At 47.2% G+C, this 13,366-nt stretch overlaps 1 protein-coding gene across 1 annotated transcript in view; it reads right to left on the reverse strand.

The window, feature by feature from the left end:
- COL6A3 (collagen type VI alpha 3 chain) overlaps positions 1-11,475 on the reverse strand; it is a 91,067-nt gene extending 79,592 nt beyond the window's left edge. Inside the window, exon 1 of the mRNA XM_052638006.1 lies at positions 11,243-11,475. The gene's annotated coding sequence lies outside the window, so the exon portion shown is untranslated. The remainder of the gene's footprint in view (positions 1-11,242) is intronic.
- Between the last annotated feature and the right edge of the window lie 1,891 nt (positions 11,476-13,366).

Raw genomic sequence — 13,366 nt, forward strand, 5'->3', positions numbered from 1 at the left:
ACCTCAGGCCTAGGCTTCTGCACCTGCTTGATCTTCCTACCTTGACTTTCCTCTTGCCATGGACATGCCATGGGCTGGGTGATTCCGTTCGTGGTTGTCCATTGTAGACATAATTCAGGAATCCCATTGTCCCTTACTGCTGATGAAGACATGTTAAGGATGGTCTCAGGTTCTCCTGTTTCATTCTAGAGCAGTGGAACTAATGACAGCAGAGGCAAGTCTGTCCGGTAGAGACGTGGCCTTGGCAGGGCACTGGTGTCTAGATGGACCTCGTAGCAAGACAGCACAGAGGGCGAAGGAGAGCAAAGAGCCCCTTGCTGAGGCTGTCACCCAAGGTTGTGAATGAAGTGGGCTCAGCCTCGTGGTTTTTCCTGTCTGAGGTCAGGCCCAGAGGGAAGAGATGGGGGCCAGCTGTGAGGAATAGCAAGAGCCGAGTGTGGGCCCCGGGCCAGTCCAGCCTGCCAAACTGGTGGAATGGAAAAAGACAAAACTGTAAACAAGAGCATGGATTCCAAGTCCTGCAGTTGCTTTGGATGTCCCGGGGAAGTTGACCAAAAGTATCACCTGTGATAAGACACATTTACCCTGTGATTCAAATTCCAGGAGCTTGAAGACACAACACCAGTGGCTAATACAAAACCTCCCGTCAATACAACTGTTTTTTTGGAAATGTATTAACAGTGAGAAGAAAAGGTTGTTCTGAAGATGATCAAAAGGCCAGTCATCAAGAGAACATATTTCTTTCCACAGTGAAGTGACAGCCAGTGGTAACATTCCAGCAACACAGCCCAGTCCTCTTGGCTTGAAATAGTTGACACGTGTTAGACAGGGATCTGTATGATATAGGAAGGGATTTCCCCAGCATCCAGAGCTTTTGTTCCACAGGGTCCCCAAACTGTAATCAAGTCCTGCTCGGTGCTCAGGGCAATCCCCACAGGCACACGTAGAAACCCACGCATGGCTGGCTGCTCTGCTTTCTTCACTATGGATGACCCACCAAGCCTCTGTCCGAGCACTGCCCCAGTGTTCTCTACCCTGGGAATCTTCCAGACCTTTCCATCCAGCCATACCTTTCTTTCTCAAATTCTGCTCAACCTATTCCTGAGTTTGTCTTTAGAAAGAAAGAGAAAAGCACATACAGTATTTGTAGTCTTTGTAGGTTTTCTCAGTTGAGGATATACACTTTAGAGCAGTGTAAAAGTACATCGTACATATGCTACTCCTGATTCTTTCCCTTAAAAGTGAACGGCAGGTTTCTTTATCAGTAATAATCATCCTACTAGAAAACTCTTTTATGGGAAAATTGTCCACCTACATTATTTACATTTTACTGGATTCTTTCTAGAAATATAGCCTGTGCTTTTGAAGACAACTTGTAATATTCTAATAGGTCAAGAATCTTTTTTTTTTTTATATGGATCCACAGATTTCAAAGGATTTGTCAACCTCCCACAAATGTATACAATATACCTGTGTCTATGGGGGTCTCTGGGGACAGGGTCCATGTTCACCTGTGATTCTAGCCACATCTCTTCTAACTGCCCCCTGAAGTTTAAGCACCACTGCTTCAAGAAAAAGATCTGATGCAACTCTTCTGGGAGGTCCAGTTCAAGATGCAGGATTTTAAGTAGTAGTTTTGTTTTGGAAAGAGGGCATGAAAATAGTATAGGACCTTACTGCAAAGCACGGGACAGTGTAATCCATGAAGAAAAAATAGGATATGAGACGAGACCTGTTCAGCCACTGCGTGTGGCATGGGGCCAGCTTCAGGCAACTCTGTAGACAGTCTTGACAGAGAGCATGGGTGAATTGAGTGGTTTTTGCTGGTTTTGCTTGTTTTTAGCATCCCTACCTATATCTTGGGCTCCCCTTGTGGCTCAGCTGGTAAAGAATCCATCTGCAATACAGGAGACCTGGGTTTGATCCCTGGGTTGGGAAGGTCCCCTGGAGAAGGGAAAGGCCACCCACTCTGGTATTCTGGCCTGGAGAATTCCATAGACCTATATCTTACAGCAGGGTCAGATCCAACTTCATGGAACCCGTGTATTCTGCCATATCTTAAACACTGGGTGGGGTCTCTATTGACAAAGTCTAAAATAATTGTCCAGTCTGATTTGTTGTTTAGTTGCTAAGTCATGTGCAACTCTCTTAGACCCCTTGGACTGTATGTAGCCTGCAAGGCTCCTCTGCCCATGGGATTATCCCAGCAAGAATGCTGGAGTGGGTTGCCATTTTCTTCCCCAGGGAATCTTCCCAGGGATTGAACCCACGTCTCCTGCACTGGCAGGCAGATTATTACCACTGAGCCACCAGGGAATCTTCTGAGGCATTAATTACTACTTATTCTCTAGGGAAAATGCGCTTTAAATTGATTGAAAAATATATGTAAAGATTTTTGTTTCAGAGATCTTAATCTCTCGTAGAGGAGACTTCTAAATGAAGTGCTTCTCATTGGGACACAAAGAAATGAAAAGTATATACGGTGTGGTGCGATTGCCTCCCCTAAAATCTACCCAGATGTTGAAGAAAGGGAAAGAGAGGGGAAGACAGGAGGGGGAGGCAAGGAGAGGGCAAGGGGGAGATGCTCTCCCAGCTCTGGCAGCAAGACAGAAGATCTGAATGCCGGATGGTGAGGATTCCAGGCTCCACGGATGATTGATGAGCTCACATGTTGGGCTGAGCTGAATTCCCAGGTGGGAAGAATGCCTTCAGCTCCCCCACAGTCGTCCTGCTGCAGTGCTTGGGAGCCGGTCATATGGCTCAAGCATGCCCAGCCCAGCTGCTGAAGATCTGTGCATGGTTTTGTTTGCAGCTAAATCTCTCCTATTGTTTATCATGTCTTGGCATCCCACTTTTTACAACTGAAGTTCTTGGCAACCAATCTTGGAGACTTTTTTCTTTCATTTAGATTATTAAAAGATGTCAAACATCATCTCCCCAAATGATCACCCAGCTTGTCCGTTTTAATAAGGAGGAACAAGGCAGCCACTCCCTGCCCTTCATTGTCCTCCTCTAACTCTCCCTCCCACGCCCAAGAAACAGAGACAAGAGGGCACAAGTCATATTTGCTAAGCCCCTGTCTCAGTGGTGGGATCCCATGTCCTCCTCCCACAGCCCCATGGCCGTGTTTTCCTTCATTTTATAGCTGGGAAACTGAACCCAGGTGAGACTAAGTGTTTTGTCCACTGCCACTTAAAAACAAGATTGAACCAGAAACCTAAGGAAAGTTTGCGTTTCCAAAGCCCAAAGGCAGGAAATGCTAACAGGCTATGCCAGACTTGGCCCCAGTCTCAAGGAAACTCCCCATGTCTTTTCTTTGGCGGGGGTGGGGGGTGCGGGGGTGGGAACAGACCTAATTTCTTCGGTGGTGACAAACCACAGATTCTGTATCAACAGAATTCATTTGTCTGCTGCTGTCCTTTCAAATATGAAAAAAGTCAGAATTGGCTGCCTAAGACCCTTGGGTTGGATGGGGTGTTATGCAGCTTTGTGTCATAGATCCTATGATCCAGTCCTATGATCCAGTCCTATGACCAGTCATAGGACTTCATTCAATTCTTATCTTTCTATTGAGCATTAGTAAGTCTTTTTTTTTTTTTTTTTAACTGGTCTCATTCTAAAAAGAATTTGAGATGCCTTTTTCCTTTTCATAGCTGTCCACTTAAAACTTAAAAAGACACCTCTCATTATGAAGATTACTCTCCATGGCCCTTCAACTCAAAATTGCATTCAGAGTCCAGTGACATTCCCAAGCTATTCTGCAATTTCATGAGATTAATTTTCATTAAGTCTACTCAAAAGCTTTTTCATTTTCCATGTCTGGAAATCTTTTTTAAGAAAGAGACACACATGCACACAAGGAAATCATTTTCCAACAAAGACTTAAATGTATCCAGAGCTCCCATTTTGAAGTCATTTATTTAGCCTTCTCCAAGCACTGCTTTTTAAAACCAGGCTGGTCCTCCTATCAAGTTCTAGCACTCTGTTAACTCCTGACTGTCCTGTTTTATGTGGGAGCTGCGGAAATAGTGGAAGACCGCAGCCAGAGAGCCCTGCCATCTGCTGTGAGATGAAAAGTCACATTTCTCTCAACCCCAGGGGCTTCCAGCTTGCAGCACCCTATTCTCTCTCTCTTTCTCTTGTCCTTCTCCTCTTTCTTCTTCTCTTTGTTTTCTGAATCTTGGGGAAAATTCTTGTCCCAGAGAGGAAGCTAAAAGAGGGTTTATTAGATCCTTCAGTTAGGGAGGGAGGACATGGGCATTTAACATATTATTGCTACTGAAAGAGCTTTGGGGGAAACTTCTAAAGCAAGCAATTTGGAACAACTGTAAGAAGACCCCCTCCAAAGAAATGCATCAGAAGCTTCTTTTGTACCATTTATTTTACAATTTGAATCTCACATTTCCATTCCATGAAATTGTGCTACAGAAGAAAATATTAGCCACACATTCACATCTGTAAGCAATCATCTCCCAGGCTCTGAAGGTGTGTCCTATGACAGCAAAACTTAATTCTTCTGATCTTAAGTGTCAGCCTGGGCTCACTGCCACTTACTGGTGTCCTTGTCAGACACTGAGTATCAGATTCAAGACCTCTGGATCTTCCTGGTAATGTCATGTAAAACAATGTCTGTTCATGTCTTAGCCACTGTAAACAGTGCTGCTATGAACACTGGGGTACATGTATCTTTTCAATTTAGAGTTTTTGTCTTTTCCAGATATACACCAGGAATGGAATTGCTGGATCATACAGTCGACCTATTTTTAGTTTTTTAAGGAAATTCCATGGTGTTCTCCATAGTGGCTGCACCAATTTATATTCCCAACAGTGTAGGAGGCTTCCCCTTTCTCCACACCCTCTCCAGCGTTTATTATCTGTAGACTTTTAGTGTCCATCGACAGACACATGGATGAAGATGTGGTATATATGCCCAGTGGAATATTACTCAGGCATAAAAGAGAGTGAAATCGTGTGACCTGCAGCAACATGAATAAACCTGCAGATTATCGTATTAAGTGAAGTAAGTCAGGCAGAGAAAGAGGGACAACATGATACCACTTATATGTGGAATCTTAACAAATGATACAAATGGACTTATTTACAAAACAGAAACAGGCTCACAGACATAGAAAACAAACACGGTTTCCAAGGGAGAGAAGCGTAAATTAGGAGCTTTAAGATGAACAGATACACACCACTGCATATAACATAGATACACAGGAAGGACTCACTGCATAGCACGGGGAACTATTTTAGTAGGAAATGGAAACCCACTCCAGTATTCCTGCCTGGAAAATCCCTTGGACAGGGGAGCCAGGTGGGCTACAGTCTACCGGGTTGGTCTAAGAGTCAGACAGGACTGTCTGAGCATGCATGCACAGGGAACTATACTCAATATTTTGTAGTAACATAATGGAAAAGAATCTGAAAAAGAACATGTATGTATAACTGAATCACTTTGCTGTATACCTGAAACACAACATGCAAATCAACAGTATACTTCAATTTTTAAGTGCCTGTTATAAAAAAAGAAAAAAAAGAAAAGTCTGTTCAGCAGCTCATACACTGGAATAGAGCGATCCGGAAAGGAAAGATGGGACTGTGCCCTCACAGGTAACCTCCTCCCAGAACGAGGGCCCATGAGGCTCTGCCAAGCACCGTCTGGGGCCACCTTCCTTTGCCCCATAAAGGCACCTTGAAGAACCTCCAGATTAACCACCCAGATATTCGGAAATTTATTTAAAGACATATTGCTAGGGTCCAAGATAATAAACACGAAGCAGAAAGTTCCACGTTTGCTGTGGTTGGAAAAACTAGATAGCACGATGCACACGTAAATAACTTTCTACCCTCTTAAATGTGAGGTTTCTCTTGCTAGTGACAAGCATTAGGCAGAGACTAGTTCAGATTTAACGTAAGGGAAGAGAATGCCTTAGAAGATGCTTCAAAAGGAACTGCAGGAACGTCCCGTTCCATCCCTGCCACGTGACACACGGTGCTATCGGCTCCAGGGCAGATGCCGGTATGTCCTCCCTGCCTGCGCCAGCCAGGAACTAGGGGCCACTGGCCTCTCCAAACCATGGGCTTCCGTTGTAGGACTGTTCAAACAAAGCGGCTAAAATGTCAGATGGTAAGGGAATCTTAACCATTTTTGTTTGTTTTCTAATTTGATTCATGTTCAAGTCCAGATAATTATTTTAAATAGTTCATTTTAATTAAATTTAAGTAGCTGATAAAATATCACCGTGGATTTAGTATAATAGCTTGGAAAAAATCTACTGCATTCCTGTCTCAGTCAGTAAAGGTCAGTCCATCTCTCCCAGCCGCCCCGGCTTTACGTGTAGAATGAGGCTGACTCCCGATGCTCTAACCAGCAGTGGTCCTGCGGCTGCTTTTCCATCTGTCGCCCTAGGCTCTGACTGCTGGTGGGTTTCCTTCTGCCCCCATGAGAAACAGAGAGCCCACCAAGTGCTGGTTGGGGGGTGTCTCTGGGCTTAGCTGAGCTGGCTCTGGGCTGCTGAATCAACTGATGAGGATTGCAGAAGAGAAAGCCCGTTTCCTGGAATGGCTTCTCTTGAGACCTGAGTCATCTCCAGCTGCTGTTCAGTTCTGCATTTGAAATTAAATCAGTTCACAAGCTCTCCCTTCCAGTGGCCAATGCTCGATGCCCAGGGTCCGTGAAAACCGAAGGTATGGGCTGAACCAGGGGGGCTGGACAGAAGCACTTCTTTCAGACCTTTCCCTAGCCACACCTACCTTGCAGATGTTTCTCTGTACTTCATGAAACATCTTAAAATTCAGGAGAACACCAGGATCACACTATGTGAAACGCAGCCAGGCCCCAACGAAAGACTAACAGCCTTCGGGAGAGGGCTTGGCAGAACTTTTCATACTTGTCCTATTTTTCTGCTTTTTTCTTTTCTTTCCAGATTTTTTTTTTTTTTGAAGCAACAATTACCTCTCTGCTAAATAAAATATGATACTCTATAAAAGATTGGTCGATGGCCAAAAAAAGCACCTTTCTTCTCGTGATACTCCAAAATGTACTCCTGAAGATGTGTTCTCGTGTTATATCCCTGGTCCTCAACACCCACCTGTGAGAGCACACTGGCATGTCCAGGAAATGCTGATTCTGCTTTGGGACCCAGATCGGGAAGATGCGCTAGAGAAGTGAATGGCAACCCACTTCAGTATCCTGGCCTGGAGAATCCCACAGACAGAGGAGCCTGGCGGGCTGCAACCCATGGGGTCGCAAAGAGTCGAACACGACTGAGCAACTAATACTCTGGGGACCTCAGACAAGCAGTTCACCCCTCTGGGTTCCATTTCTTCATCTGAGGTGTCAAGGGTGTGGGCAGAACATCCACCAAGGTAGTAATTTGGGGATATTTCAAGTAGCCAAACGGAAGTCAATAGCCTGCCAAAGTCAATAATTTGCCCTAAGGCGAGGGCAGGGCGGAGTCTTAGTCATTTTTGTCCCCTCCTCCCCCCCCCCAGAGTTCCCCGCCCTGGAGCACAATGGGGTTTATTAAGCTTAAAGGAATATGAGACACATGGGCCAAAGTTTGGGAGTTACTGGGTTAGTTCCGTCTTAACATCCCTTCTATTTCTAAAATTCAGAAATCCTACCCGGATACAGCAGACTGGGTTCTGAAAAAGCGTCGTGTTAATTGAAACTCTTTCTCAGTAGATACCAGTAACGTGCTTCCTCTAAAAGTTCTTACTTGGTCAACGCCCTTGCATGAAGGTACTTTAGAATACAGCCTGCTTCACCGCAAGCAGCCGTTCACCTCAAAAGAAAATAGTGAAATCCTAACGGTACATTTACTTCAGATATTAGTCACATTTTTTTTAAAACTAGGTATTGAAACAGTCTCTAGGTGGGTCCCAACGTGACCCAACGAGCTCTGCTGAGACGTAACTCAACAGATTGCCTGTGAGCCCCCAGACTCCCTGCACCGCGCAGGGCTCAGAGGGATGCGTCGCCCTCTAGAGGACAGAAAGCAGAATGCACGTTCAGGAAAAGCTTTCCCAGGAGGAAGACACTAATTCACCTTTTCCCGTCCTTCCCGAAACAGACCAATGAGGCCAGAAGGTATTCAAATTACATTCTCAAAAATTAATGAATTCCCCAGAAGAACTCCTCTTTGCAAATCGGGGTGCGGCGGGTGCTCCCTGAATTTCAGATGGTCATCACCCCTGGTTCAGAGGGGACAAACAGTGGTTTTTTTTCTTAAAAGGGTAGGATCATCTCCCTGATGTTTGGAGAGAGAATCCATATCTAGAAAAGTGGATGAAGACAGCCCAAGACTGTCTGAAGAAGCAGGAACTTTTTTAAGCTTCCCTGCTTGAAAACCTGCATCATTTTTGAGCATTCCTTTCCTTAGTGAGAGCTGCTAATGGGATTTTTTTAAATGCCAGCTCCTCGGGTCTTCAGCTATTTACATAGCAGTGGTGTGGTGTTACAGCCTGCTGTCCACAGCAAAGACACCGTGAAAATTTCGCTCCTGTAGGTTTTGGTGGAAAGGCTGCTGGGACAGAAAGTCCCCTTCAGATGGGAACCCGCCCAAGATTCTTCCCCAAGAGATAACCGATCCCTGGGTTCTTCCAAAAAGGAAACTGACACTACTTTTCAAGTGAAACATTTGCCTAAAGTGATTAGCATGTGGGCAAGACAGCCTCCTGCGAATTCAGGACCTCCCAGTGGATTTTAAATCCTAAATGTAGAATTTCACATAAAACTGGATAATGACAAAGATCACTTTAACCAGTTGAGCGAGGGCATGGATGAAGCCTCCCGGGCGAAACTCTGCTAACTTTCAAAAGGCAGGAGGTCTGATTTCAAGCTGGCTTTAAAATCAAAGTCAGATGGGGAGCCTCCTTGGAGCCACAAACCCACCATCAATTGTCCGTTGAATAGAGGAGTTTCTTTCTACTTTATCATCAGTGATGTATTAGGTTCTAAGGTACAAAATCACAGATGGCACTTATGATGAGCGAATGAGAAGCAGTGAATCCTCAACACTTTGAAAACGAAGGGAGGTGCAGAAATAAGAACAATTCCTATTCAGAAAGATGCTTATCTGGCATCAAAAGCATCCTTAAGACCCCCAGTTTGGATATTCACCATATATCTCACCCACTAAGGGCCACAAGCATGGTGGGGTGGGGCACACACCCTCCCAAGTGCTGGAAGAGCCGGGGGCCAAGGGCTAACATTCTAGAGGCTTCCCCAGCCACCTCCCAGGAAGGTGGGGGTGGCCACACCCTCCATTTCCCCCACTGGAAAAAGAAGAGCCACCCTCACCACCCTGTGATGAGACTCTTCCCCAAGCCTCCTCTCCACCCAGGATCTTCTTAATGATTTTCTCACTGCCATGAGTGGAGAAAGAAAAATAATAATAATACACCTTCTGGTAATGGAAAACCTTTGCCTCAACAAAGAAGAGCTCGAGACCATGTGATCATTCCTAGATCTTGAATTCCTACAAACACCCCTCACCTTCCCACCCCTCTGCCTTCACCCTCAGCAAAGTCCACTCAGGAATGGGGCAGAATGCAGGTCCCATCCCTCTGGGCCCCATCCCCAGAGGTGGCCTGAATGCGGGAAGCCAGCTCACCTGCTCTGGTTGCAAACCCAGGTCTGTTCTGGGGACCAGCTCTCTCGCCTGGCACTCCTCTCCCTGTTAGCTGGGAGAACCCTGGGGAGCATACACCAGTTCCCCCGTCACTTTTCATAGAATATGACAGGAGGGCAGTCTCTCCTGGGAGAACAGAATCAAATGGCACATTTCAAATCGCGATGCAAGCTAGTTCGGGGGCCTCCACGGTTGGGCTGTCTGCCTCCCTGAAATGGTAAAGACTGGACTGCCTTCTGAGCCGCCTACTGGTGCCACGGCCTCTGCAAGTAACTGAGCGTCTCAGAGCCCAGGAGCATCTTTAAAGCCAGGGAGCCGCACCTCAGCGCTCCCACCAAGAGTCTCTTCCTTTCTCTTTAGCCCAGCCAAAGAGCTCAGGAGTTCCAATAGCATCCAACAACCAGCTGGTTTTCAATAACATTTTGCTTAGGAACCAAAAAAAAAAAAAAAAACACACACAACCTGATTTTAAAGTCATTTCTGTTCAGTTTTTTGAAGTCACAGAGATGGGGGATCCCTGAGTGAGAACTGTCTCTCCCTTTGGGGTCCGAGCACCGTTGTAGCTATGGGACCCAGTGGTTCTCGTGCAGAGTTAACTGTTCAGCAAGAGAAGCGGCTGGCAAGGGCCAGCTCCTCCAAGTCCCCACTGGGTGGAGGACACTCCCCTACGTCTAGGGCAGTTTGTTCTTGGGGTCCAGACCAGCCTCTCAACTCACTCCTCGGGCTGGCTGTGAAATGCCAATCTCTGTTTACAGCCCCCAGGGCTCCGCTGGGCCCTCCCAGGGAGCCCACCGCACACAGTAGCCCCTGACACAGGTCCCCAGAGCAGACTCGTGACTATCAGGGAACACTTTCCATCCTGGGCGAGAGGACCGGGGCCCCACCCTCCCAGCCGGGGAACAAGCCCCAGGGCCTCCAGGCTTGGCACGCGCCACACATCTGGGCAATGCAGGCCCGCTCGTGGCCCCAGGGGCCCTGCCTTATCCACCAGGCCTGCTGCCCAAACACCAAATTCCTTCTCCTCCTCTGACCCTGGCAGCTCCTTTAGGCAACCCCAGAGGGGACCAAGGCACCAGCAGTGACTTCAGATTCCTGAAAAGATGGAGCCCTGATGGTGAGAGCTGAGGAGCCTCCACCTGCCCCTTGCCCGGACAGCAAAGTCACCCCCGTCTCCCGGTGGGCGACAGAGGTGCTCAGCCAGCCCCCCCACACCGGCCACCTCGGGGAGAGTCTCTCCAAAGTGGCTCTGGGATCCCTGCACTTCTGCAAACAAAGCCGATTCTCAGATTCCAGCTGAGCTTTCGAAGGAGGAGGCAATGTCAAATAAAATAAACCGTGAGCCCAAAAAGCAGAGAAGGATGGACAGGACAGACCACACTGCAGGACTCGGGAGCTCCGGCCCTCAGCCCCGCCAGGGGAGACCCAGGTGGCACACACGGAGAAAGAAAAAATCAGCTGGAGCTTCCAGAGACCGCAGCTCCTACTGAAAAGGGACTCTCAGGGCACGAACCTGAGAGCCATCGAGACGTGGTCAGCGGGGTTTGAAGCCCTTCCCTCTGGCCACAAACCCGAAACCGGGGGAACAGGGGCGAAGGGGCACTTACCCTGAGCAAACCTGGAGAAGCCTGCGTCCCTGGGCTTCGATATTCAATTATGTGCGATTCTGACGCATGGTTTTCCCCCACGGGCTGCGTCTCCTTTCCCTTCTGCAGGAGAGGGGGGACCCCGGGCGGGGAAAGGGGACCCTGGGCGGGCGGAAAGCTGCTCTCGGGGTCTTCGCAGGAGGCTGGCGCGCGGGAGAACTGAGCGGCCTTTGGTGGAGGACTGAGCTGCAAACTGGACAGGGTCCAGGGATACAGTCAAGGCTCCCTCCAGCTCCTCCTCCTCCCTCCTCCGCCCCCTCCTCTCCCCCTCCCCAGCGGGCCTGCCCCAACACTGTAAATGAAAACCAGACTCCTGCTCTGTCGCTTCTGGCCTGGACCACGAGCTGATGTCACCTCGGAAGGCTGTCTTCACCCCACGAGCCCAGAGCTGGACGCCTGCAAACCCCAACTCTTGAAAAAAAAAAAAATCCACCCCTTCTACTCATCACCTTTGGGGCTGGGCCCCCGGCGGCCACAAGGAGAATGAATTCTGGAATTTTTTTTGTGGGTCTCCATGGTTTTCCAGCAGTGTTTCCCAACACCATCTGAAAGGAAAACAGGAAATGCAGTCTCCCCCGTCCACCCTTACCACACCCTCCCACTTCTTGAAGTTTCTGAATTGAGACTTCTCCTAATAACCTCCCCTTTCAGATATTAAAAAACCAGCCATTAAAATCGCCTTGGCGTTCGGCTAACCAAAGCTCTGTTTGCCAGTGAAAAGGCAAGAAAAAAAGGCTACATCCTTTTTTTTTCCTTTGGTCATTCTGTGTATAATGATTCCGATTGTGAAGCGAAAGGTCCCAACTCCAGGACACACACAAGGGGAACAAGAAGGTTTATCATGCTCAGATTTACAGGAAGACCCTTGAGAAAGAACTTGTGTTTCTGCAAAGCTGGTACAGTTCACAGTGCTTTGATATGCGTTATCTCTCTCCACCTTTGAAACAGATATAGGTCATGTTTTCTTAAGTGAGATTATGGTCCCATTTGACAGATGGGAAGAACCTGGCTTTGTAGCAGAGCTCAGATCAGAATTCTGGCTGTAGACGCCTTAAACTTCTCACTGCCCACCCATCACATGACCCTGCTGAAAAGTCATGTGAAATATCAAGAGACATCTGCAGAAACAAATTTACTGTTACCAGGGAGTGGAGGTGGAGGCGGTAAGTTGGGAGACCGGGACTGACATACACACGTGATTATATACAAAACAGAGAATAAGGACCTACTGTATCGCAGAGGGAACTCTTCCCAATACTCGGTAATGATCTATATGGGAAGAGAATCTAAAAAAAAGAGTGAAAGGAGCCCTCTTGCACAATTGGTGGGAATGCAAATTGATACAGCGACTCTGGAGAACAGTATGGAGATTCCTTTAAAAAACTAAGAATAAGACTACCATGCGACCCAGCGATCCCACTACCGGGCATAACGCTTGAGAAAAGCATAATTGAAAATGACACCTCCACCCCAGTGTTCGTCGCAGCACTATTTATAGCTGGAACATGGAAGCCACCTAGATGCCCATCAACAGAGGAGAAAGACGTGGAGCACACACACAGCGGAGTGTTACCTGACTGTATGAAGGAACGCACGTGAGTCAGTTCTAATGCGGTGGATGAACCTACAGCCTTTTACACACAGTGAAGTAAATCAGGAAGAGAAAAGCAAATAATGTCTGTTAATTCAAATGTGTGGAATCTAGAAAGACGGCGCTAAGGATGGTACTCGCAGGGCAGCGAAGGAGACGAAGACATGAAGAACAGACTTTTGGACCCTGTAGGGGAGGGAGAGGGTGGGATATTTGAGAGAGTAGCTTGGAAACAGACACATTACCATAGGTAAAATAGATAGCCAAAGGGAATTCGCTGTCTGACTCAGGGAGCTCAAACCTAGAGGGGCGGAATGGGGAGGCAGCTTCAAGAGCGAGGGGACATATGTATACCGAAGGCTGATTCATGTTGGTGCATGGCAGAAACCAACACAGTATTGTAAAGCAATTATCCTCCAATTAAAAATAAAATTAAAATAAATTTTTAAGAACTCTTTTCCTTAAAAAAAAGAGGAGTGTATATATATGTATAT

The sequence above is a fragment of the Budorcas taxicolor genome, chromosome 3, assembly GCF_023091745.1.
Source record: "Budorcas taxicolor isolate Tak-1 chromosome 3, Takin1.1, whole genome shotgun sequence".
Lineage (NCBI taxonomy): Eukaryota > Metazoa > Chordata > Mammalia > Artiodactyla > Bovidae > Budorcas > Budorcas taxicolor.